At 41.2% G+C, this 27,931-nt stretch overlaps 1 protein-coding gene across 3 annotated transcripts in view; it reads right to left on the bottom strand.

Moving 5' to 3' along the window:
- Positions 1–26,127, bottom strand: part of LOC124718963 (F-box/LRR-repeat protein 7-like) — a 130,362-nt gene extending 104,235 nt beyond the window's left edge. For 2 of the 3 annotated variants that reach the window (XM_047244631.1, XM_047244630.1), the window contains exon 1: positions 25,844–26,001. The gene's annotated coding sequence lies outside the window, so the exon portion shown is untranslated. Of the gene's footprint in view, positions 1–25,843; positions 26,002–26,110 lie in introns of those variants that run through there. The other variant, XM_047244629.1, reaches the window with a different exon arrangement.
- Positions 26,128–27,931: the final 1,804 nt, after the last annotated feature.

Raw genomic sequence — 27,931 nt, forward strand, 5'->3', positions numbered from 1 at the left:
TGGTGCAGGGAATGTCAATTGAATCTCAATTTAGACAAGTGTGATGATGTGCTGCGGATACATAGAAAGAAAGATCCTTTATCATTTAGCTACAATATAGCAGGTCAGCAACTGGACGCAGTTAATTCCATAAATTATCTGGGAGTAGGCATTGGAAGTGATTTAAAATGGAATGACCATATAAAATTAATCGTCGGTAAAGCAGATTCCAGACAGATTCATTGGAAGAATCCTAAGGAAATGCAGTCCGAAGACAAAGGAAGTAGGTTACAGTACACTTGTTCGCCCACTGCTTGAATACTGCTCGCCGGTGTGGGATCCGTACCAGATAGGGTTGATAGAAGAGGTAGAGAAGATCCAACGGAAAGCAGCGCGCTTCGTTACGGGATCATTTAGTAATCGTGAAAGCGTTATGGAGATGATAGATAAACTCCAGTGGAAGACTCTGCAGGAGAGACGCTCAGTAGCTCGGTACGGGCTTTTGTTGAAGTTTCGAGAACATACCTTCACCAAGGAGTCAAGCAGTATATTGCTCCCTCCTACGTATATCTCGCGAAGAGACCATGAGGATAAAATTGGAGAGATTATGGCCCACACACAGGCATACCGACAATCTTTCTGTCCACGAACAGTACGAGACTGGAATAGAAGGGAGAACCGATAGAGGTACTCAAGGTACCCTCCACCACACACCGTCAGGTGGCTTGCCGAGTGTGGATGTAGATGTAGATATTCGTAAAACAATGCAGTCATACAATCATAAACAAATAAAATTTAAGTTTTTGGTTAAATAGTTTAAATACTCGGAACTGGATAAGAGATCGTATTTAAACAAGACGTGCGCCTCAATAGTGTCTAACATTTGCAGGAAGCAGCAATGACGGTAGCAAGCGCTCCAAATCTCTAATGTGAAAATATGCAGATAAAGCTTGCGTTATTTTTAGAACCACAGGCTACTCTCGATAACAGAGGAGGAAGTTTATGCCGCAGCATGATCCAGATGCGCTGCACTTCAATGTAAATGTGATGTTATGTAGGTATGCTAAGTAAATGTTGTGGCGTTTTCAATGTTTGAAATAGTGGAAAGGCGTAAACTGATGGCAAGAGTGCACCAGATTTATTAGTAGCTACACGAGATAACGTATACACGGTGTTTCCGTACGGGCGTGCAAACATTTTACAGGACATAGAGGATGCGCAAATCTCTGACACCGATCTGTTGTTGAATTTTAGAACATGTTTTTTGCTCGCGTATCATGTCATTTCTGGAAACCCAGAATCTACTCTGTAGGAATCAACATGGATTCCGGAAACAGCGATGGTGTGAGACCCAACTCGCTTTATTTGTTCATTAGACCCAGAAAATATTAGATACAGGCTCACAGGTAGATGGCACTTTCCTTGACTTCCGGAAGGCGTTCGATACAGTTCCGCACTGTCGCCTGATAAAGTACGTTCCTACGGAATATCAGACCAGCTGTGTGGCTGGATTGAAGAGGTTTTAGCAAACAGAACACAGCATGTTGTTCTCAATGGAGAGACGTCTACAGACGTTAAAGTAACCTCTGGTGTGCCACAGGGGAGTGTTATGGGACCATTGATTTTCACAATATATATAAATGACCTAGTAGAGAGTGTCGGAAGTTCCATGCGGCTTTTCGCGGATGATGCCGTAGTATACAGATATGTTGCAGCATTAGAAAGTTGCAGCGAAATGCAGGAAGACCTGCAGCGGATAGGCACTTGGTGCAGGGAGTGGCAACAGACCCTTAAGATAGACAAATGTAATGTGTTGCGAATACATAGAAAGAAGGATCCTTTATTGTATGATTATATGATAGCGGAACAAACACTGGTAGCAGTTACTTCTGTAAAATATCTGGGAGTATGCGTAAGGAACGATTTGAAGTGGAATGATCATATAAAATTAATTGTTGGTAATGCGGGTGACAGGTTGAAATTCATTGGGAGAGTCCTTAGAAAATGTAGTCCATCAACAAAGGAGGTGGCTTACAAAACAATCGTTCGACCTATACTTGAGTATTGCTCATCAGGGTGGGATCCGTACCAGGTCGGGTTGACAGAGGAGATAGAGAAGATCCAAAGAAGAGTGGCGCATTTCGTCACAGGGTTATTTGGTAAGCGTGATAGCATTACGGAGATGTTTAGCAAACTCGAATGGCAGACTGTGCAAGAGAGGCGCTCTGCATCGCGGTGTAGCTTGCTGTCCAGGTTTCGAGAGGGTGTGTTTCTGGATGAGGTATTGAATATATTGCTTCCCCCTACTTATACCTCTCGAGGAGATCACGAATATAAAATTTGAGAGTTTCGAGCGCGCACGGAGGCTTTCCGGCAGTCGTTCTTCCCATGAACCATACGCGACTAGAACAGGAAAGGGAGGTTAATGACAGTGGCACGTAAAGTGCCCTCCGCCACACACCGTTGGGTCTCTTGTGGAGTAGAAATGTATATGTAGAAGCTCCACTGAACAATTTGAGGTAGGGAATCTCAGGTCGAAGAAGAGAGCTTACGGAGATAATAGGAATAAAATCACACTACTGTGTTCCTTTTTTATACGGATATCTGCAAATGCCATCAGTGACACCATGAACGTACAATTTGTACTGCATCTTACAAAAAGTGCTGAAACTGGCGGCCGTCAACCTCAATGCAAACATGATATCGGCAAACAAGATTCTGACGCACCCTGGTGTGGTCCTCACGTTCGGAGGCGCCTCATTTCTTCTTTTCAGTCAATCACTCTCCCGCGTTCGTCAATCGAGAGAAATACTCGTCCCTGAGAGATGACGCCTGTTAGGAAATCGTTCCCTGTACAGCCTTTCAGCAGCGAGAGCATTGCAACGTACTTCCCCATCACAAGGTACACGTCAGTGAGTTCTGCGAAACTGTACTGGTACTGCTCCATTAAGCTGTACTGTGCGTCTCTGAATAGCACTGAGTAACGAATGGGTCTGTCCATGATTCATAGCACGTACTTCCCCATACACAACGAGCACGTCAGTGAGATCTGCGAAGCAGTGTCGATGCTGCTCCATCGTATTGTATTGTACGTCTCTTATAGCACAGAGTAATGAAGGGGTCTGTCGTGAGTCATAGCACATTGTGTCTTGGGTTAATGTAAACACGATACAACAGAGCCACCTTGTGGACAAAGTGGAGTAAGCAAAACTTGCATCATGTCTTCCTAGTATTTGGTTTCGTCCTCATTTCCTTGCAGGAAATAAAGGATGTACACGTAAATAATGAGCACAGCACGTGTAAACTTGTATGCATGCTGTAAATGAACTGGAAAACATGTTAGACAAAGCGGTAACGATATGAAGGAGGCATGTGTCACCATTGGTGACCGTGCAGCGCTCTAGAATGAAATTACAATGAAATCAATACCATTAGCTGCTGATGGGCATTGATATACATCAACGGCGACAGTTGAAAATGTAAGCCCCGACTGGGACTCGAATCCGGGATCTTCTGCTTACATGGTAGACGCTCTATCACTGAGCCATCCAGGGCACAGAGGATAGTGCGACTGCAGGGATTTATCACCAGCACGCCCCCCGTGAGACCCACATTCTCAACTTCTAGTCCACGCACTACAATCGTAGTGCCCCTGCTATTATACCCGTTACTCGTGGCAGACAATCCACCGAGTCCCGTAAGGGTTCATGCAAATCTGCACTGAAGGAGGTCATCAGCCTGTTAGCCTTAAATGATATGAAGATGGCATCTGTTCTTTCCGACATGTCCGATGCACACGATTTGCCTGAACTTTTACGGGACGACTCGGTGGATTGTCTGCTGCGAGTATTGGGTATAATGACAGAGGCACTGCGAATGTAGTGTGTGGACTATAAGTGGAGAATGTGGGTCTCACGGGGAGCGTACCGGCGATAAATCCCTGCAGTCGCACTATCCTCTGAGCCCTCGGTGGCTCAGATGGATAGAGCATCTGCCATGTAAGCAGGAGATCCTGGGTTCGAGTCACGGTCGGGGTACACATTTTCAACTGTCGCCGTTGATGGACCGGGTGATCAAAAAGTCAGTATAAATTTGAATAGAGGTAAAAATTGACACACATGCTTGGAATGACATGGGGTTTTATTAGAACAAAAACAAAAAGTATTGCTAGATGCGTGAAAGACCTCTTGCGCGCGTCATTTGGTGATGATCATGTGCTCAGCCGCCACTTTCGTCATGGTTGGCTTCCATAACTCCGGACATGCTTTACAGTGCTGTTCACAACATTATTCCTCGACTACAGCTATTGTTGAGGAATGATGGTGGACATATTGAGCACGTCCTGTAAAGAACATCATCTTTCCTTTGTCTTACTTTGTTATGCTAATTATTGCTATTCTGATCAGATGAAGTGCCATCTGTCGGACATTTTTTGAACGTTTGTACTTTTTTTGGTTCTAATAAAACCCCATGTCATTCCAAACGTGTGTCAATTTGTACCTCTCTAACTACATTATTCCGTGATTTATTCAGTTATCAAATTTATACTGACTTTTTGATCACCCGGTATATCAACGCCCATCAGCTGGTAATGGTATTGATTTCATTGCAAAGTGTTGACGAGTTTACTTTCATATCTCCTTAAGCTGGTTTCTCCGACCCAAAGTTCTCTGCCTCAAATTGTTCAGTGGGGCATTCTCTATGACTTGTTACATATAGAAACACCCTGTGTGTACTCCACGCGGGCATGGTGTTATTTGCAGTACGTCATACATGGGGAGCTTCCGCATATAAGCCTTTAAAACGTGCGAAGAGTGTTTTGCGTCATGGCCGCAGGAGGAGGAAACTTTCGAAGTTTCCTTGTGTCTGCCGATGGTGAAAAGAGTGCACAGGAGCAGTCACTTCCGGAGTGGTGGAAATTGAGAGCAACAATTTATTCCCAGACTATTGCAACTGTCGCGAAAAATTCTACGTACACCTCCCTCTAGCGAGAGGGTACTTGTATTGTATGTATGGGACGTAGAAATGACGGAGAGGCTCCGCCCCCGCCGCAGCTGCAGTGGTCCACAACCCCACGACTACTACCGCAGTCCACTTCACCCCTCCACCACCCCACACCGAACCCAAGGTTATTGTGTGGTTCGGCCCGCAGTGGACACCCCCCCCCCCCTCCCCCCAGGGAACGTCTCACACCAGACGAGTGTAACCCCTATGTTTGCGTGGTAGAATAATAGTGGTGCACACGTGCGTGGAGAACTTGTTTGTGAAGCAATCACCGACATAGTGTAACTGAGGCGTAATAAGGGGAACCAGCCCGCATTCGCCGAGGCAGATGGAAAACCGCCTAAAAACCCTCCACAGACTGGCCGGTTCACCGGACCTCAGAACAAATCCACCTGGCGGATTCGTGCCGGGGACCAGGCACTCCTTCCTGCCCGGAAAGCAGTGCGTTTGACCGCACGGCCAACCGAGCGGGCCGAGAGGGTACTTAGTGGAGCCAGGCTTTGGCATTACTTAACCCTTCGGTGGGCGCGCCTGAAGCAGATAGCCGTAGTTTAGTATCACAGATAGCGTTACAGTTGCGTCCACTTCCAGATACGTATTTGTTGTTCTGAACAGATGTCACCACTTACTACATTTGCGCTATTCATGCTTTCAGCAGTTATTGTTCTTTGAAACGTGAGTGTTGTGTTTGCGGTGTGTTTGCTGCTATGCGCCTTGTGATGTAAGTATTCTCTATACTTGTGTTTTTCTTTCGCCTCAAGACAATCTTTCTTTTATATTAGTATATAATGAATATTCGAATCAAATCAAAGTTCCCATATGCAATTTTCATTACTTTTTACAGTCTTGGATATTGATTTGCACAATATACCACTTTTACAAAAGCATGTGTTTCATTAGGTCTCATAAAAGCGTGGAAATGGAGAAAAAGAAGGCATTTGACAGGCACCGTCTAATTGTACGTCGTGAAGACTATGAGAAAGTACTGCGAGACCTGTCAGAATAAGAATTACAAGAATTGTCAGATTCGTGTGAATCTCAGTCGGAAGAGGAAGTTATTGAAGAAGAAAACCACAGCAGTGACTCCAATCAATCAACAGAGGAAACAGTAGACCACCTACTTGAAGAGGGGAGACCGAGCGGTTCTAGGCGCTTCAGTCTGGAACCGCACAACCGCTACGGTCGCAGATTCGAATCCTGTCTCGGGCATGGATGTGTGTGATGTCCTTAGGTTAGTTAGGTTCAAGAAGTTCTAAGTTCTAGGGGACTGATGACCTCCGCTGTTAAGTCCTATAGTGCTTAGAGCCATTTGAACCATTTGAAGAGGGGAGACAACAAACAGGATTACCGATTTTACATAGGAAAAGATAAAGAAACTATTTGGATAAGTGGACTGCTTCCTTCTCCTAAAACCAAGGCCAAGAACATCCTAAAAGTTCTGCCTGGTCCAAAAGCAAGTGCTGAAATTACGGAAAAAGAAATTGATACATTTTACCTATTTATTAATGATAGGATGATTATTTTTCCTTAGGTTAGAAATGTAAAACTAATTGCGGTGCAAACACCGCAACGTGTCCACTCGTGGAAGTATGAAAGCTGCGCTCACCTAAGGGTTAATGAAATATCTAGGAAAATGTGACTGATCTGTTTATGATGGACTGCAGTACCACTGGAAGTTTGAGGTATCAACACATACATACATCACAAGCCAGTGTACGGTGTGTGGCGGAGGTACCACTAATAGTGTTTTCCTTTCCTGTTCCACACGCAAACAGATCGAGCAAAAAATGACTGTTCATATTCCCCCGTACGAGCTCTAACTTCTCGTATCTTAGCTCCGCGGGCCCTATGCGGGATGTATGTTGGTGCCAGTGGGATCGTTCTGCAGCTGGCTTCAAATGCCTGTTCTCTGATTTGTCTCGCTAGTGTTCGTCGATAAGGACGTTGCCGTCCGTCCAAGGATTCACCTTTGAGTTCCTGAAGCATCTCCAAAACACATGCATGTTATTCAAACTTGCCGGTAACAAATCTAGTAGCCCACCTCGGAATTTCTTCTACGTCTTCCTTTAATATGACCTGGTGCGAATCCCAAACATTCGACTAGCATTTATAAATGATAGAGCGCAGCAATCAGTCTTTTTTTTTTACTACGCAAACCCTGATTTCAGCTGGTGCCTACCCATAGTCAATGCTAAAATGTCAAGAAGTACATGGTCAGGTGATACAACAAAAATTTACAGCTCATGGCGCAACCTTTATGGCTTATACAGGGCTTCCAAAATGAGACTCCAACATTTTAATATCCTATATCTTTCTCATTTCAGATGGTGGACCTGTGAATTCTGAAGGGTCAGACAGAGCAACTCAACAAGTTTGTGGTGTGCAAATTTGATACACCAAGTGGCCGTAGTGGAGCTGCAATCAATTACTTTAGCAAAATGGGGGATATGAAGGAGCGTGCACAAGTGGTCTGGTGGTATGCAGAGACAAAATCGGCGACCCAAGTGCAAAGAAACTTTCGTCGAGTTTACAACAAAGTGCCCCCCTCGTTCAAGACTATAAAGAAGTGGTGTGATCAGTTTTTGGCTATTGGAAGTGTTGCGAAAGGGCACGGTGGTGGTAAGCCTGGGATCAGCGAACATCATGTGGAACAAGTGCGGCGGCCATTCCAAGGTAGCATGAGAACTTTGTATTAAACGGTGAACAGTGCACAAAGTGCTTCATCAGCGATTACGTTTGAACGCATAAAAAGTGCAGGTTGTGTAAGAAATCAAGCCTGATGATCGACCAAAGTGAGAAGAATTTGCATGCGTCATGTTAGATCGTATTGCCGCAGACAAGACTTTTTTATCACGCGAGATGTTTACTGACGAGGCAACCTTTCACGTGTCAGGGCTGTCAATCGTCACAATGTGCGCATCTGGGGGTCCGGAAATCCACATGCACCTAGGGAACACATGCGCGACAGTCCGAAAGTTAATGTGTGGTGTGGTTTGGTGATAAATCGCATTGTTGGGCCGTTTTTCTTTCAGGAGCCGACTGTGGATGGAGCCATCTACCTGGACATGGAACAATTCGCCGTGCCATAGATAACAGACCTGCAGCCAAATGTGATGTTTCAACAGGACGTTGCACCCTCCCATTGGAGCCTTGATGTCCGAAAATTTTTAAATGACTCATTCCCGCAACGATGGATTGGCCGTGGAGGTCCAATTCCTTGGCCGCCACGTTTGCCCGACATAACCCCCCTCGATTTTTTTTGGTGGGGTTATGTGAAAGACCAGGTATATGCTACACCAATAAAGGACCAGCAAGACTTGAAACAGCGCATAAGAATTGTCATCAACTGTGTCACAGAACAGATGCTCCGCAACACATGGCACGAAATCAATTATAGACTTGATATTCTTCACGCTACCCGTGGCACCCATGTTCAAGTGTACTGAACACTGAACCGTTCACCTGTGTATGAAAACTTGATGAGCTGCTGTATGATTTCCCTGTATTTGTTCATCAATAAATTGTGTTTCCTCTCAGATTTTATGAGTTCAAATGTTGTAGTCTCATTGTGGACAATATGTATATTAGATTACATGCCACTATTTTTTTAATCTCGATGCGTGTTAGTTCCCTGTTGTTCAGACGTCAGTCACAGTTCTTTGAGTACTACTGTATAAAGAAGGTAGGATGTGTTGGAGAACACATTGATTGGTTGTATGGCGCCGTCTATATGAACTACCTATATAACATTTAAAGGAAAGAAAAAAAAAAACTTAAAAGAGAAGAGACAGGCAGTCACCATCCAACAACTGTGGCAACAAATAACGCAGGAGATAAAGAATCTGACAGTGCTCAACAACTGTCTGATAATTTTAATTTAAATGAAGGATCAAATTCCCTTCCCTGCAAGGGGACTTTGAGGATGGCACTGGGTGGTAGCCCATTTAGCGCTCAACTTACACAAGAAAAGAGTAATAAACCGAGGGAAAATCTTTCACAAACAAATGTACAGCTAATATATGATCTCAACAAATTTAATAGAGATTGCTGTGAAGCAGGAGGCCAATTTTGTCAATTTGCTGAGGAACGTAATGGTAATGTGTGTAAATACCACACTATGGCCTTGGGGAAGATGGTATTTCCCTCAGATTCTGAGTATAAGCAGAAAATCACAAATCTTAAGGCTGCGGGGAAAAACATAATTTGGATTGATTTATCAACAAGAGAGGCTGTAAATAAGTTTGTGGAGGACAACCCACTGCACCACAGATGGTAGCATACATACCAAACCACAGAACACATAATGAAGGAGTTATGAGAAACGTAGAGCCCAAATTAACAGAGTTAGAGATGAAAAATGGTCTTCAGTCTACAATTACAGTCACCCATGTAAAATGAATGATTGAGAGAATAAGTAATTTAGAAATAACAAACTAAGTACCCCAACAAACATGTGTGGTCAAATTTGCATCACAGTTCCTACCAGAATATGTGATGATATATGGCATGAAATGAAATGTTAGATCGTACGTATCCCTAGGGAGGCAGTGCTTTAAACGCCTTCAGTGTAGCCATCTAGTAATCAATGTCAGTCACAGACTCAATGCAATCAGTGTGGAGGGCATCATGAGACAACTTAGTAAAGGGAACCACACATCGAGAGATAAGTCTTGGCCAGTATATCTCAAAGAACAAGAAATTAAGAAAGTATCAGCTACATACAATATATCCTTTAAGGAAGCTGAATAATATTTGAACCGATCTTATGCTGCTGTGGTGGTGAACCTTAGTAGGAGTAAACTGGATTGGGAGAAAGAGTTTCCCCCACATAAAGTATTTTGCAGAGATTCACAACAACTGTTCATCACCGTACGCCAAAACAAATAAGGACTACATCAACTTCAAGTCCTCTTTTTGCAAATATAAATTTACCAATATCTCCTATTAAAGAGAAACCCATATGCACCTCGACCACATACTGCCGAACCACAACAGACAATTATATCAGGAGATAACGATAAGAATACAGCAATAATCAAACAGTTGGTGGCTGGTATAACAAATCTAATAATACAGTTTATGTCATTAAACAAAGATAGTCTGGATCAGGCTAGTATATACAATAAGGTTGCTTCGACAGTATAAAAAAAAAAAAAAAAAAAAAAAAAAAAAAAAAAAAAAAAAAAATGATTAGGAAAGAAACATGTTATACTTACACTCTTTATTTATTTATTTATTTATTTATTTATTTCTTGTTCCGTAGATCCAGTTAGTGAGTCAATCACAAGGATATGGAACGTGTCAAATTGTACAGGTTTCAATTTAAACTTACAATAAATACAAGGGCAATTCAATGGAAAATTGTACATAGTTTATAAGACATACTATAAATAAAGTAACAGATACAATGTCAGCTAGATAACATAACTACCATTTGACAGAAAAAGGAGTTTCAAATAAAGGTTAAAGATAAGAGCACAAAGTTAAATCAGATATTAGACCTACAAGAGTAAATACATGTACAGCCAATCTGTTGTTACAAAAAGTGCACTAATGCCCAAATGCACAATAAAATCAATTGAACTACTTCTAGACACAATAAGTTTAGTGATGGTATACATTTTCTTTCAGGTATTCATCCACAGTATAATAAGATTTCTCTGTCAGGTAATCTTTGAGAACTTGTTTAAATTTTGGCAGTTCTGTATGAACACATTTGATATGTAGTGGTAGAGCATTGAACAGCTTAATGCTGGAGTAGTAAACTCCTTTTTGTACTCATATAAACAGAATAATGGATATTAAAGTTCTCCAGTGGAATGCCAGATCCTTATATGCTAATAGAGAGTCATTCATGCACGAGCTTTATAATTATTGTTGTTATAAGTGAAACTTGGATTAAACTAAATATGACTACTAGACATCGACGATATCAAGTAATAAGATTGGATCAAGAGGGTGGAAACGGTGGAGTAGCTATATTGACTAGTACAAAACTCAGCTATAAACCCATCACCATGTCGCTACCTACTCTTGAAATGATGATTCTCCATCGCATCTGTATAACATCCCCCAACATGTAGGAATTTTGAATAACACATGCACACAATGTTGCAATATATGCCAAAACCCTTCCTAATATGTGGGCACTTCAATGCCCACCACATACACTATGTGATCAAAAATATCCGAACAACTGTCTGAAAATGACTTACAAGTGTGTGGCGCCCTCCATAGGTAATGCTGGAATTCAATATGTTGTTGGCCCACCCTTAGCCTTGATGACAGCTTCCACTCTCACAGGCCTATGTTCAATCAGGTGCTGGAAGGTTTCTTGGGGAATGGCAGCCCATTCCTCACAGAGTGCTGCACTGGAGAGGTATCGATGTTGGTCGGTGAGGCCTGGCACGAAGTCAGCATTCCAAAACATCCCAAAGGTGTTCTGTAGGATTCAAGTCAGGGCTCTATGTAGGCCAGTCCATTACAGGGATGTTATTGTTGTGCAACCACACTGCCACAGGCCGTGCATTATGAACAGGTGCTCGATCGTGTTGAAAGATGCAATTGCCATCCCTAAATTGCTCTTCAACAGTGGGAAGCATGAAGGTGCTTAAAACATCATTGTAGGCCTGTGCTGTAACAGTGCAATGCAGAACAACGAGGGGAGCAAGCCCCCTCCATGTAAAACACCACCACCACCACACCATAACACCACTGCCTTCGAATTTTACTGTTGGCACTACACATGCTGACAGATGACGTTCATCGGGCACTTCCCATACCCAAACTTTGCCATCAGGTCGCCACACTCTGTACCGTGATTCATCACTGCACACAACGTTTTTCCACTGTTCAGTAGTCCCCATTTACGCTCCTTACACCAAGCGAGGCGGCGTCAGTCATTTACCAGCATGATGTGTCGCATATGAGCAGCCGCTCAACCATGAAATCCAAGTTTTCTCACCTCCCACCTAACTGTCATAGTACTTGCAGTGGGTCCTGATGGACAATTCCTGTGTGATGCTCTGGATAGCTGTCTGCCTATTACACATTATGAACCTCTTCGACTGTCGGCAGTCTCTGTCTGTCAACAGATGAGGTCGCCTGTAGGCTTTTGAGCTGTATGTGTCCCTTCACATTTCCACTACGCTATCAGATTTGAAACAGTGGAGAGCTAGGGATGTTTAGGAGCGTGGAAATCTCATGTACAGATGTAGGACACAAGTGACACCCAATTACCTGACCACGTTCGAAGTCTGTGGGTTCCGCAGAGCGACCCATTCTGCTCTCTCATGATGTCTTATGATTACTGAGATCACTGATATGGAGTACCTGGTAGTAGGTGACAGCAAAATGCACCTAATACGAAAAACACATGTTTTTGGGGGTGTCTGGATACTTTTGATCACATTGTGTAGCATGGGGGTGTCACATGAATGATAAGGCAGGAAATACATAATGCCTTGCAATGATGATTATAACATGATCATATACAATGATGGATCTGTAACATTAAACCAAGAACCATGGTTGAGTGGGTATAACACAAGCTTCTCCCTGTATGTACCATGCCAGAGCATGGTCAGTTCTGCAGGATACCATGGGATCAGATCATTTCTCTGTAACTATAAATACACAGTGTGAGAAAGTAACTGAGCACATATTGCAAACAAATTAACTTGGAACATGAACAAAGCGGATTGGTATAAATATCACCAAATTCTTGAATTAGTACTAAAATCAATAGAAACAAAACAACTTGCACACAGGACCTATAGGCAGCTGCAGAACAGCATATACTTTGCAGCAAATGAATTCATCCCAAAACAACCTTTATCACCAAAAGCAAGGCAACTGGGTAATCTGTGGTGAAATGAAGACTACAATAAATCTCGACAGAAGGCAGCGTTATGTGAATATGTTAAGGGGAGTTGGAATGCCGGAAAATGGAAAAAATTCACATTTTCAGTTTTTAACCTTATAACTTAATTTGAAATTTTCTGCTTAAAATGGTGCAAAATTTGTTAAGAAATTCCAATTGGAAGTATTTTTATTTAATTTTTCAAAATTACATGTGCGCCCAGCAAAGTTACCCATCTTGTGATTTGTACACATTTAAATCTTCGCATTTCCGAAAACATTACATATAGAAGGCTGTGGATTTCACTCTTCAGTTGTAGAATCTTTGATCCTTCCATAGGTACCATTGTTTTTACGACTAGCTGTGTTTATTGTTCAGTTTTTGATCTGTGAGTGTTTGTTTTGAGCCTCGAGTTTAGTTTGTCGCTCATTTGGAGTTTGTTATCTGTCTTGTTTTGACTTTCAGTGGTGAGTGCGTAGTTTCTACGATGCCTAGGAGTGCATCATTATTTAAAAAGCGAAAGTTTCGCGGTAATAGATTTACAAATAACGTTTGTTCAAGTGATTCTGCTTCAGCACCTGTTGATGCTGGTGAAAGTTCTGACGTTTGTACAGCTGAGATGTGTGAAGGAGACACGCCCACCAGTGCATCAAAAAAGAAGTTATCAAACTGTGCAAGTGAAATTACAGATGAAGCTTCTAATGAACAATATGTTTTAGTCGACTTTCCTGTTTTTACTGAGTTTATGAAGAAATGTTTGTGTTGTAATCTTTGTGGAGGTTCTTTTGATATGAACATAACAAAATCTATAGGACTTTCCTGCAAAATTGCTATAGTTTGTGCCAGTTGTGAAAATGAGACCTGTTTTTGGAGCTCTAAAACATGCAGTAGCAATTTGTTTGAGAGTAATATCAGGCTAATGTATGCAATGAGAGCAATTGGTAAAGGACATACTGCTGCTCAAACATTTTGTGCCATAATGAATCTTCCACCTCCACCTGCTAAAATTGACAATTACACTGAAGTGATAGGAGATGCTGTTCAGTCTGTAGCAGATTTATCAATGAAAGCTGCTGCCAGTGAAGCAAAATATATAAATGAAGGAAACCCAGATATCCCTGTTGCTTTTGATGGAACCTGGCAGAAAAGGGGTCACACATCCAAAAATGCTGTTGCTACTGTTACTAGTGTGGACAGCGGTAAAGTTTTGGACTATGAAGTGCTCACTAAACATTGTTACCATTGTGCATCTGGTAAGATAGAAGCAGCTCACATATGTAGCAAGAATTATGAAGGTACGAGTGGAGGCATGGAGGCTGCCGCTGCTGTGAAAATGTTTAGCAGATCAGAAAAAGAACGGGGAGTATTTTACACAAAATTCCTTGGAGATGGGGACTCCAAGGCATACAAAAGTGTTACAGAATCCATGCCATATGTCAATAAGACAATAACTAAACTAGAATGTGTCGGTCATGTTCAGAAACGAATGGGCACTCGTCTAAGGAAACTGAAACAGAATCTGAAGGACAAAATTTTGTCAGATGGTAAAACCATTAGAGGTCGCCTGTCAGATAAAATTATAAATGAATTACAACAATACTATGGTATGGCAATAAGAAATAATGCAAATAATTTGCAGGAAATGAGACAAGCTGTATGGGCCACATATTTACATCGATCATCAACTGATGATAATCCTCAACATTTTGCTTGTCCAGATGGTCCTCAGTCATGGTGCAATTATAGAAAATCTCAAGCTACTGGGGATCCTTATCACCATAAAAATTATATTCCATTGGCTGTTATGGAAGTAATTAAACCAATATATAGAGACTTGGGGCATCCTGATCTTCTGCGAAAATGTCTTCATGGTTGTACCCAGAATCAAAACGAGTCGTTCAACAACCTCATTTGGACTCGTGTACCTAAGAATGTATTTGTTGGGATAAAAACATTGAAATGGGGAGTCAGTGATGCTGTTATTTCATTCAATGATGGTCATATGGGTAGGCTAAAGGTCATGGCAAGGCTCGGCATTGCTCCTGGTATCAACACCATCAGAGGTCTTCAGCTTCTGGACAGCGTGCGAGTAAGGAAGGCTCAGTATGCAGCTGAATTTAATACAAAAAAAGCAAGGGCAGCAAGGAGAAGAAAGCTTCTAGGTGAAGAAGAAGAACTAGAAGATGACCCTGATTACTCTGCTGGACACTTTTGATAATAGAATAAAAGGTATTTGTGAATTTTCATAATAAATTACTTTAATCGCATTTTCTGGCATTTGACATTTTTAGTGTTACATGTACCTTTATCTCATAAACCACTCAACCAACAACATTCAAATTTTCAGAAATGCTGCAAAACAGTTCAAAGAGGCCACTGAACTAGAATCATGACAAGAACTGGCTTATTCTCTGAACTAGGGAAGTTTATGTTATACTTTTTCCAATAAAAAATGGCTTAATGGTAAAAAATTCATAAATACTATACCAACAAAAAGAAAACATTGGTTCTAGTTCAGTGGGCTCACAATATATGCTGAAAACCTCTGCCAGAATTTCAAAGTTCTGAAGATAATAGTTCCAAAGAAAAAGGTACACAAAGTTAGCAAATTTAACATTGGCGAGATAGGGCATTCCAACTCCCCTTAAACAGCCTAATGCGATCAGGTTTTTGTTCTACAAACAAACAGCAGCTAGAACCAAGAAAATACTGAAATCCATTACGAAGAACAGTTGGATAAAGTATTGTTGTAGTTTGACCAAGAATACTAAATCATCAGAGATATGGCAGAAGGTCACCAGATTTAGGTATATTACCCCTGCAGTCAATAACATACAGTAATATGAGTGGATAGAAGAATTCTGTGACCTTATTGCCCCACCAAGTGTTCGTAACATGCTGATCAGGATACAAAGGGAAACTGCAGCAACTCAAAATGTGCCAACTACACAATTCTGTATTGATGAGTTGACATCAGTCATCAGAGAGAGCCCTAACACTACCCCAGGAATGGATCACATCACATATTCCATGACACAAAACATGCCTGACAGTACTGTAGAATTACTTCTTCAAATCTATAATAGAATTTGGATGCATCAAGAATTGGTTCCAGAATGGAAGTAATACATCGTCGTCCCTATACATAAACAAAGTAAAAGCTGCTTCCTACAGACAGATTGTATTATCGTATATTGCTCAAATATTGGAAAAACTAATAAAAAGGCGACTGGAATGGTGGGTAGAATCTTCATCCTTACTAGCTGGATCGCAATCAGGTTCCAGTAAAGGTAGAAGCTGCACAGACAACATTCCAATATTTGTCACCTCCCTGTTAGCTGCCTTTGGTGAGAGCAAATATACAGCAGCACTATTTTTAGTGCAAAACATATGACAAGTATATTATTAGATAAGTTACCACTTTTAGGAACTCCCCGTCAGTTTGTAGAAAGTATGTCATCATTAATAAGTGAACGAACTGTATATGTTAGAAAGGATAATGAATTCAAGGGCCTGTTCTTGGTGGACAATGGCTACCACAAGGATCGGTATTCAGGCCACTACTACAGGGCTATTACAAATGATTGAAGCGATTTCATAAATTCACTGTAGCTCCATTCATTGACATATGGTCACGACACACTACAGATACGTAGAAAGACTCAAAGTTTTGTTCGGCTGAAGCCGCACTTCAGGTTTCTGCCGCCAGAGCGCTCGAGAGCGCAGTGAGACAAAATGGCGACAGGAGCCGAGAAAGCGTATGTCGTGCTTGAAATGCACTCACATCAGTCAGTCATAACAGTGCAACGACACTTCAGGACGAAGTTCAACAAAGATCCACCAACTGCTAACTCCATTCGGCGATGGTATGCGCAGTTTAAAGCTTCTGGATGCCTCTGTAAGGGGAAATCAACGGGTCGGCCTGCAGTGAGCGAAGAAACGGTTGAACGCGTGCGGGCAAGTTTCACGCATAGCTCGCGGAAGTCAACGAATAAAGCAAGCAGGGAGCTAAATGTACCACAGCCGACGGTTTGGAAAATCTAATGGAAAAGGCTAAAGCAGAAGCCTTACCGTTTACAATTGCTACAAGCCCTGACACCCGATGACAAAGTCAAACGCTTTGAATTTTCGGCGCGGTTGCAACAGCTCATGGAAGAGGATGCGTTCAGTGCGAAACTTGTTTTCAGTGATGAAGCAACATTTTTTCTTAATGGTGAAGTGAACAGACACAATGTGCGTACCTGGGCGGTAGAGAATCCTCACGCATTCGTGCAGCAAATTCGCAATTCACCAAAAGTTAACGTGTTTTGTGCAATCTCACGGTTTAAAGTTTACGGCCCCTTTTTCTTCTGCGAAAAAAACGTTACAGGACACGTGTATCTGGACATGCTGGAAAATTGGCTCATGCCATAACTGGAGACCGAAAGCGCTGACTTCATCTTTCAACAGGATGGTGCTCCACCGCACTTCCATCATGATGTTCGGCATTTCTTAAACAGGAGATTGGAAAACCGATGGATCGGTCATGGTGGAGATCATGATCAGTAATTCATGTCATGGCCTCCACACTCTCCCGACTTAACCCCATGTGATTTCTTTCTGTGGGGTTATGTGAAAGATTCAGTGTTTAAACCTCCTCTACCAAGAAACGTGCCAGAACTGCGAGCTCGCATCAACAATGCTTTCGAACTCATTGACGGGGACATGCTGCGCCGAGTGTGTGAGGAACTTTATTATCGGCTTGATGTCTGCCGAATCACTAAAGGGGCACATATCGAACATTTGTGAATGCCTAAAAAAACTTTTTGAGTTTTTGTATGTGTGTGCAAAGCATTGTGAAAATATCTCAAATAATAAAGTTATTGTAGAGCTGTGAAATCGCTTCAATCATTTGTAATAACCCTGTATATGCAACGTATACCTATCTACTTCTACATAGATACTCTGCAAATCACATTTAAGTGCCTTGCAGAGGATTCATCAAACCACCTTCACAGTTTTCTATTATTCCAACCTCGTATACCATGCGGAAAGAATGAACACCTATATCTTTCCGTACAAGCTCTGATTTCCCTTATTTTATCATTGTGATCGTTCCTTTGTAGGTCAGTGTCAACAAAATATTTTTGCATTCGGAGGAGAAAGTTGGTGATTGGAATTTCGTGAGAAGATTCCGTCGCAACAAAAAACGCCTTTCTTTTAATGATTTCCAGCCCAATTCCTGTATCATTTCTGTGACACTCTCTCCCATATTTCACGATAATACAAAACGTGATGCCTTTCTTTGAACTTGGTGGATGTACTCCGTCAGTCCTATCTGGTAAGGATCCCACAACGTGCAGCAGTATTCTAAAAAAGGATGGACAAGCATAGTGTAGGCAGTCTCCTTAGTAGGTCTGTTACATTTTCTAAGTGTCCTGCCAATAAAATGCAGTCTTTGGTTAGCCTTCCCAACAACATTTTCTATGTGTTCCTTCCATTTTAATGGATATGGAAAGGGCAATAACTCAACCTGTTTGAACTATACAGTTTGCAGATGACATATGTGTATTTACTTCCGATGTTGTATTACAGGAGGCAATGAACGACCTTCCATCATCGATAAAGAACCTGAGTTGGTGGCTTTATGGAAATGGCCTGATGATGGTACCTGAGAAATCTTCAGTAGTCATATTCACCAGTAATGGTTATATGCCAAGAAACTGTTTAACACACATAGACAATAAAGTAATACAAGTTAAAGCACTTATTCAGTTCATAGGAAAGATACTGGACAGCAAGCTTACTTGCACGACACATTAAAACCTTAATAGAAACCTGTGAGAAAATGCTTAATATTAGTCTATCATTTACAACATGGTGGGGAGCACATCCTTCAGTACTGCTGCTCCTATATTGCTCCCTCATTAGATGTAGATTGGATTATGGATGTATCTACTAAAAGTACATGACATGCAAAGTGTTAGAGAAAGTGGATAGATTGCAGTACCACTGTGTATGCACATGGTTAGGAGCAATGAAATCCACACCAAGAAATGCACTCCTGGTGAGAGTGCAAGAGATGCCACTCCATGTAAGCAGGAAGATGATCATGGAACGATACACAGCAGAGAAATTATCATGCTCACAGCATTCAATCCATCAGATTTTGCAACTGTATCATCCTTCTCCAGGAACTGGGGTAGAAGACCTTTTGATTTCATTGTGGCATATAATTATTTGGCAGACTAGTCAAAAGCTCTTGCCACAAGTACACAGTGCCCTCCTTACCAGTAAGACTATTTTGTAATCAGGGTTCGCATCTCAATCCAAATGATAAAGGCAAAGTCTGACTTCTTGCAGACAATTACAGCATTCCAAAGACAAATGGGAGGAAACAAGACAATGGGTAACCACATATACACAAATCAAAGACAGCAGGAGAGAACATCACAGGATATGTGATATTTAGTCCACATCTGCAGAGAGCCCAAACATTTAAATTACTACTAACTACTTCTAGCTATCTGGCTGAAACAATCACAGTGTTAAAGGTAATACAGCAGTCTGTGAATGAGAAATACACTTCCTATGTAATATTATCAGACTCGAAAAGTGTATTTCAAGCAATATCAAATACAAAAATCTCTAAAACCACCAATGAGTACCTACTACAAGTTCGTTATTGGTATTGTGAATGTCTCAGAAGGCAGAAACGAATTGCCTTTAAGTGTGTGAAAGACCACTGTCGAATCCCAGGCAATGAAAAAGCAGATAAATTAGCAAAGCAGGGTATGAGCAATGGGACAGCACTCGACATACAGCATCCCTATATGGAATATGGACAAAGGCATTCCAATCTTGGCAGGAAGAATGGACGCAGGGCTTATCTACATCTCATCCATACTCCGCAAGCCACCTGACGGTATGTGGAAGAGGGTACTTTGAGTATCTCTATCGGTTCTCCCTTCTATTCCAGTCTTGTATTTTTCGCGGAAAGAAAGATTGTCGGTATGCCTCTGTGTGGGCTCTAATCTCCCTGATTTTATCCTCATGGTCTCTTCGCAAGATATACGTTTGATATTGCTTGACTCCTCGAAGATGGTATGTTCTCGAAACTTCAACAAGAGCCCGTACGGAGCTACTGAGTGTCTCTGCTGCAGAGTCTTCCACTGGAGTTTATCTATCATCTCCGTAACGCTTTCACAATTACTAAATGATCCTGTAACGAAGCGCGCTGCTCCCCGTTGGATCTTTTCTTCTCTATCACTTCTACCAAACCTACCTGGTACGGATCCCACACTGGTGAGCAATATTCATGCAGTGTGCGAACAAGTGTACTGTAACCTACTTCCTTTGTTTTCGGATTGTATTTCCTTAGGATTCTTCCAATGAATCTCAGTCTGGCATCTGCTTTACCGACAATCAACTTTATATGATCATTCCATTTTAAATCACTGCTAATGCGTACTCCCAGATAACTTATGGAATTAACTGCTTCCAGTTGCTGACCTGCTATGTTGTAGCTAAATGATAAGGGATCTTTCTTTCTATGTATTCGCAGCACATTACACTTGTCGACATTGAGATTCAACTGCCATTCCCTGCACCATGCGTCAATTCGTTGCAGATCCTCCTGCATTTCAGTACAATTTTCCATTTTTACCTCTCGATATACTACAGCATCATCCACAAAAAGCCTCAGTGAACTTCCGATGTTATCCACAAGGTCATTTATATGTATTGTGAATAGCAACGGTCCTACGACACTCCCCTGCGGCACACCTGAAATCACTCTTACTTCGGAAGACTTCTCTCCATTGAGAATGACAAGCTGCTTATGATACAAAGGAGGCGACTATGCACAAATACAACCACAGATTCTGAAAAGACCTTGGTTTGAATACATTTGTGGACCCCAACAATCAACAGCCACATTAAGTAGAATAAGGCTTAATCATGGGACATTTCCAGGCCATTTATACTGACTGCATATAAACCAAACACCAGCCTGTGACAGTACTACACAGGGAGACACAAAGCATATATTATTTTAATGCAGAAAATATAGTGAGGCGAGTAACAAGTTTTTAGCACTTGCTATCAAAAATAAAATTCCACAACTACATCTACATTTATACTCCGCAAGCCACCCAACGGTGTGTGGCGGAAGGCACTTTACGTGCCACTGTCATTACCTCTCTTTCCTGTTCCAGTCGCGTATGGTTCGCGGGAAGAACGACTGTCTGAAAGCCTCCGTGCGCGCTCTAATCTCTCTAATTTTACATTCGTGATCTCCTCGGGAGGTATAAGTAGGGGGAAGCAATATATTCGATACCTCATCCAGAAACGCACCCTCTCGAAACCTTGACAGCAAGCTACACCGCGATACAGAGCGCCTCTCTTGCAGAGTCTGCCACTTGAGTTTGTTAAACATCTCTGTAACGCTATCACGGTTACCAAATAACCCTGTGACGAAACGCGCCGCTCTTCTTTTGATCTTCTCTATCTCCTCCATCAACCCGATCTGGTACGGATCCCACACTGATGAGCAATACTCAAGTATAGGTTGAACAAGTGTTTTGTAAGCCACCTCCTTTGTTGATGGACTACATTTTCTAAGGACTCTCCCAATGAATCTCAACCTGGTACCCGCATTACCAACAATTAATTTTATATGATCATTCCACTTCAAATTGATCCTTACGCATACTCCCAGATATTTTACAGAAGTAACTGCTACCAGTGTTTGTTCCGCTATCATATAATCATACAATAAAGGATCCTTCTTTCTATGTATTCGCAATACATTACATTTGTCTATGTTAAGGGTCTGTTGCCACTCCCTGCACCAAGTGCCTATCCGCTGCAGATCTTCCTGCATTTCGCTACAATTTTCTAATGCTGCATCATCCGCGAAAAGCCGCATGGAACTTCCGACACTATCTACTAGGTCATTTATATATATTGTGAAAAGCAATGGTCCCATAACACTTCCCTGTGGCACGCCAGAGGTTACTTTAACGTCTGTAGACGTCTCTCCATTGATAACAACATGCTGTGTTCTGTTTGCTAAAAACTCTTCAATCCAGCCACACAGCTGGTCTGATATTCCGTAGGCTCTTACTTTGTTTATCAGGCGACAGTGCGGAACTGTATCGAATGCCTTCCGGAAGCCAAGAAAAATAGCATCTACCTGGGACCCTGTATCTAATATTTTCTGGGTCTCATGAACAAATAAAGCGAGTTGGGTCTCACACGATTGCTGTTTCCGGAATCAATGTTGATTCCTACATAGTAGATTCTGGGTTTCCAAAAATGACATGATACTCGAGCAAAAAAATGTCGGTGAAGTTCTTGCTATCAGAAGCCAACATTAAAACCTTCAAGAAGATAATTGAATTTATATGTAGTGAAAATAAAGATATTAAGTTCAGTAGTAAACTATAAGGAACAGGAAAACAAGCTGCACTAAATGAAGCAGATACTGAGTGAACAAAAATATTATTATTACACAGCAATGAATGAATGGTGTCCAACCGAAGCCAAAGAATGAAACAACAAACATCTTTGACATGATCTTTGTGGAAACTTACTGGTACTCTTGCAGTTTCTCATCTGGTTTTGATGCTTTTCCATTATTAATGGAATTGATGGTAGGTGCTTTTTTTATTCTGTGACAGTTCTCATTATCCGCCATTTACACGTTTGTAAGATGACTGTCAGGAGAGACCATGTTACACGAGGTTAATGGAGATGTCTGATACCACCCGTCTGCTTTGATCCGTGACGTCATTACAACGCAGAGTTTAGCTTATGAATTGGTTGTGTTTGTAAAAGTCATCTTGTTGTGTTACAGCACGGAGTTCAGTTTGTGAGTTGAGTTTGATGGTGTTCTCTGGTGGTGCGTGTGGGTGTGGTCCACGTGTTATGTTGTGTATTGGGTTCATTTGAGCTTCGGTGGTGGCAGTGCGCAGCTTTTCCGAGTGCCTTTGACTGAAGAATTGAAACTGGTTTCAGTGAGTCATCAATCTTTTTTTTTTGTTTTGTTTATGTGACTGTGTTATTGGTTTGCTGTTTGTCATGCAGTAAGGTGTTTAACTTATTGTGTGGCTTATTTTGACAGGTATAAATATGACTATAAAATACAATAGCTAAAGGTTGCATGCATAGATGGGCGAGGACATGATATCTCTCATCAAGTTTCTCCAGATGTTCGGACTCTTGGCAGAAATTGTGAAATGTAGTGTGTGCAAGGAGTTTTGGCATCCCAGACCAGGGACTGTTATATGTGGTGGTGCCGAAAGGATAACCTTTGGCACTCCTTAACACCTGGTTCAAGAAATCTAGGTTGGCCACGAGAGAGATTCTTTTGATGATTTATTATTTTCATTATAGGTCCTCTATTAGTTTTTGCACCCGTGAGTCTGGAGTGAGTGAAAGGAGAGCTTCTGTAAAGTTTGGAAGGTAGGAGGCGAGGTAGTGGCACAAGTAAAGCTGTGAGGATGGGGCGTGAGTCGTGCTTGGGTAGCTCAGTTGGTAGAGCACTTGCCCGCGAAAGGCAAAGGTCCCGAGTTCGAGTCTCAGTGCGGCACACAGTTTTAATCTGCCAAGAAGTTTCATATCAGCACACACTCCGCTGCAAAGTGAAAATCTCATTCTTGAGTTAGTAAGATGTACAAGTCAAGTCTGGTTAGTTGAGGGAGGTTTAGTATGTGGGAGTGGGGAGGGGGGGGGGGCAGGTTGTGGGTAATAGTTATGGATTTTGGTGGGTTAGAAGGGGAGGGTTTGTTTTATAATTATGTTGCAGAGGATCTGTTTTGTTGCAGTTGTCTAAGTTGTAATGTGTCACTGAGTTTCGTATATGTTGTGATTTTTATATGTTGGCGAATTTTTTTTTTTTTTTTTTTGGGAGGAGGGAGGGGTGTTGTTAGGTTGTGGGTGGTTTGGAAGTTTTTCTTTTGGTTGTGTTTCCTTTGTTTGTGTGTGTGTGGGAGGGGAGGGGGGGGGTTAGCTAACCTAGCCCCAGAATTTGTTCATGATAAGTAGTCATTTATTTGGGTCTACTGTTTGCGAGATGTGAAGTTTTGTTGGGTTTTTGAAGCGTTGTCGGTTTGGTATTATTTATCGCAGGTGTATGTATTTGTTCTTTGATATTGTCAGCTATGGCTGATCTGTGTAGGTTAAGTGAAGTACCAGATTCCAATTTTTCTCATTGTAGATGTGTTATGGTACCATCAGATGTAATTGACCTATGCAGGTCGGGGGAAATGTTCTATTCCAATGTGTGTCGTCGTAGCTGCATGTGGTTTAGTATTGTCGGTTGTAGTTGAGCTATATAGGTCAAGGGAAGTGTCCGATTCCACCCGACGAAAGGGTGTTGTGGTTTGTGACGTCATTACGGAGCAGAGTTTTTGAATCGGTTGTGTGTTTGTAGATGTCGTTTTGTTTGTGTGTGTTTATAGATGTCTTTTTGTTTGGGGCTATTTTTGTAATGTTTTGTGTATTGAATGTGTTTAAATTTACGTAGGAATATTTGACTTTTGAATTTTTGAGGTGTTTTGGTTTTGTTTTTCGTACTTGTAGGTGTTAGTTTTTCCGTATCAATAGGTCAATGGAAGTGTCCGATTCCTGAGGATTTTATTTTTTAATACTTTTTTTTGTTTTTCGTCAATTTGTGTGTTTTGGGATCGTGGTGTGTCCTTTTTTACTGTTATATTTAGCTTATACCCTCCCGAAATCCCCCAATTTCCCGTGGCTGCCTCGTTAGTTTGATTGTATTTTTGGAGGGAGATGTTATTGCAGCATTTATACGTATTTTCGTGTTTGTTGCCATGTAGTGACATCATAGGCGCCATATTGGAGACGCTTGGAATAGCCATTTCCGCCATACTGATAACGGCACGGGTCAAAGCAAACGGGTGGTATCGGACACTTCCGTAATCCCCCTTATCGTCCTAATCACTGAGTATTTGGGGCTGACTACTCAGATGCTCTACAATTTGTATCCTGTCAAAGGACACTACATACAATGTTTCCCGCATCATCACGCTATAAATTTTCCGATAAACCACAAATTTAAACAAAAAAAATTCAACTACGTACAGTTAACTGTGAGAATACAGCACAATAGGATGCGATTACTATAAACGCTATGTAGCTCGGCAATTCGAATAGAAATTGTGTAAATTTTTTCCCGAGATATTTGTTCCGGTTTGTAGCATGTGGTGAAAGTGCACTTACGGTGGCACAGTGTTTTTTCGCGTTGCTTCACGTTTCCAACATAGCTTCTCTTATGTGAATGATTACGTGGGGGGCTGTTTACATTAACAGGGCTCTTTCAATCTGTCCTAACACATATGGTCCCTATTTATTCTTACGATAATAAAGCTAAAGTAAATTAATGTTCAGTGGTTTTCGTGTTATACAGTACAGCGAAAGAAAAGGTGAATATTCAATTGTTTTGCATGTAGCCTACTATCATGAATGTACTAGTAACACACACGACTCTAAAAAAATGTTATGATCTTACTATATTTACTTACTTCAGAATGTCCTACACCGTAACGCATTTTAGATGTTTGTGAACAATCAAGACAATGATTCCAGCTGAACATAATAGAACGTATATACAACGAATTGGAATATGAAATAAAAGCAGTAACATACAGAAGTACTCTGTTAAAATTGCGTTTAAAACAGGAAATTTTAAGTTCCGTCTCCAGCAACACATAAAAACTAAATGCATAACGCGTGAAAACTGTGAAAAGCGTGATATAGGACAAACGGGAAGAAACTTCTTGAGACGTCACACAGGACAATCATGCAATTACACAGAAGAATCGTACACAAGTAAAAAAGACTTCATTGGGTTTTCATTTAAAAACATAACACTTCAGACACTGAGAAATCTAATGCTTTTCCACACAACCTACATAGTCTCTGGACGCAGTGGAAGAGCAAGAAATACATTACACAGCAAGCAGAAAACACCAAAATAGAAAAATAAGCAAATCACACCTGTTGCTGGGCCTCACACGTCTAGCTGCTGCCGCCCCCAAGTGTCAACTGTGAACTGAGTATGTTGTAAACAAATCAAGCGTCGAACAGCTAGCCAGTCACACATCTAAATGATGCCGCCCCTAAGTGTCAACTGTGAACTGAATATGATGTAAACAAACCAAACGTCGAACAGGTAGCCAGAGCTGCCAACCCTGTCAAGCGTATTTCGGCTAATGATCATTAAAAATATGCTACATAGAAATCGAGATAATACGGAAAACTTACATTGAAGTTAGATAGAGGACATATTCTATTTTCAGCATTTGTATTTATCATCAATCCTGTGGATCACATACTGTACAAAAAGTACGCATGGTGTAGCAAAATTAAGAAATACGCAGTTTGAGAACACTGTTTTCTATACAAAAAATTTACGCAGATAGAATGGAAAGAGAAAAATAGCTAATTGATGAATGTCGTAAAACACAGAGTATACAAACAAATCATATGAGCAACTAAGAAGTATGTAGGTAATGGATTGTCGCTCTAAAATTTGTATAAATTAGCTCATTGATGAAGTACAGTAACACACACAGTATACAAACAATGAATATGAGCAACTAAGAAATATGTAGGCAAATGGACTGCTGCTCGAGGCTTTATATAAATATTCATTGAAATACAGAAATAATGAAAATGACCACTGGAAGTACTAACAGAAGAAGAATTATACTTAAAAATACGCGAGACATGAAATTAACCGTTAAGAATGCACAAACAATGAAATTTGTTACTAATAAAAGGTGTACATATATAAAAAGCATTACAATTTTTCGAGAAGTGTAGCTGAAACATACTGTAAAATTATAGGTTACTATTTTGCCTACAAATGTTCTACATTCAGTCACATTATTTTCCAAAGAAAGCAGAAGTTTCATGTTCGCCAACTCAGCTTACATTTAGTTGTTAATATTTATTCAATACTTTTTTAATTTCTCATTCCTGTGGATTCTTGCACTGAATGGAAGCAATGCTTTGTTAGAAATGCCTTTGCTTGTTTTTAAATACGGGATCTGGAGCAAGTTATATATGACCTGGAATCTGGTTGTGCAATATGACACTAAGGTGAATTATACTTGTTTGGCACTATGATGTCCTTGAAAAGATTTGGAGCATATTCGACTGTCCTCTGGTGTTATGTGTGTCTATATCCTTGTTTTGGATTAATTTACTGTTCTTACGAGATATTTCCTGGTGAATAGGACCATTTCTTAGAAGTACAGGCATGGAATGTTTAGAACATGAAGTTTTATAAAGTGACATTTACAGGACTCCATCTTTCTGCCACCACAAATTATCCTAATTGATCTTTTCTGTAGTTTAAATATGTTTGTCCATTTGAGTTCTAATTGTATTAAACGCCTTCAGTCAGAAGTTGATGGTACCGGAGTGGACACTTCAATAATCCCTATGGAGCGATGCTCTGATTGTGTCGAAGGGAAAAAATCACAGCCGCGATACAATCACACTAGGTTACGTGCCATCAGACCTCATCAGTTGATCCAAAATGACCTTGTTGGGCCTGTCTCACCAGATCCGACACTAAGAAATATGTCCTTAGTTTCATCGATGACTTCACACACTTCACACTGACCTACGCACTGGAATCGAAGTCGGAGGTAACTCGCTATTTGAGGAGGCTTCACGCGATGGTCACAGCTCATTTCAACCGAAAGAACAGTAGTCTGCCATGTGACAGCGGTAGTGTATACATGTCGAAAGATTTGAAGCAATTTTGTGAAGAAAAAGTATTATCGTTTGAGTTTACAGTGAGATGTACTCCTAAGTGAAATGGCGTCTTGGAGGGAATTAACAGAACTCTTATTGAGAAAGCTCGCTGTTTGATACTTAAGTGTAAATTAAGCAAGGCATTCTGGCCAGAAGCTGTTCGTACTGCTGTATACCTGCTAAACAGAAGTTCTACTGTGGCTTTGGAAGGAAAGGTTCCTGCAGCTTTGTAGCACAATGAGAAACCCAACTTGAGTAAGCCGAGAGTATTGCTTACCTACTGGTACCAAGGGAATTGAGAACAGGGTAGTTTGACAG

This window comes from Schistocerca piceifrons, chromosome 10, assembly GCF_021461385.2.
Source record: "Schistocerca piceifrons isolate TAMUIC-IGC-003096 chromosome 10, iqSchPice1.1, whole genome shotgun sequence".
In the NCBI taxonomy this organism is placed as follows: domain Eukaryota; kingdom Metazoa; phylum Arthropoda; class Insecta; order Orthoptera; family Acrididae; genus Schistocerca; species Schistocerca piceifrons.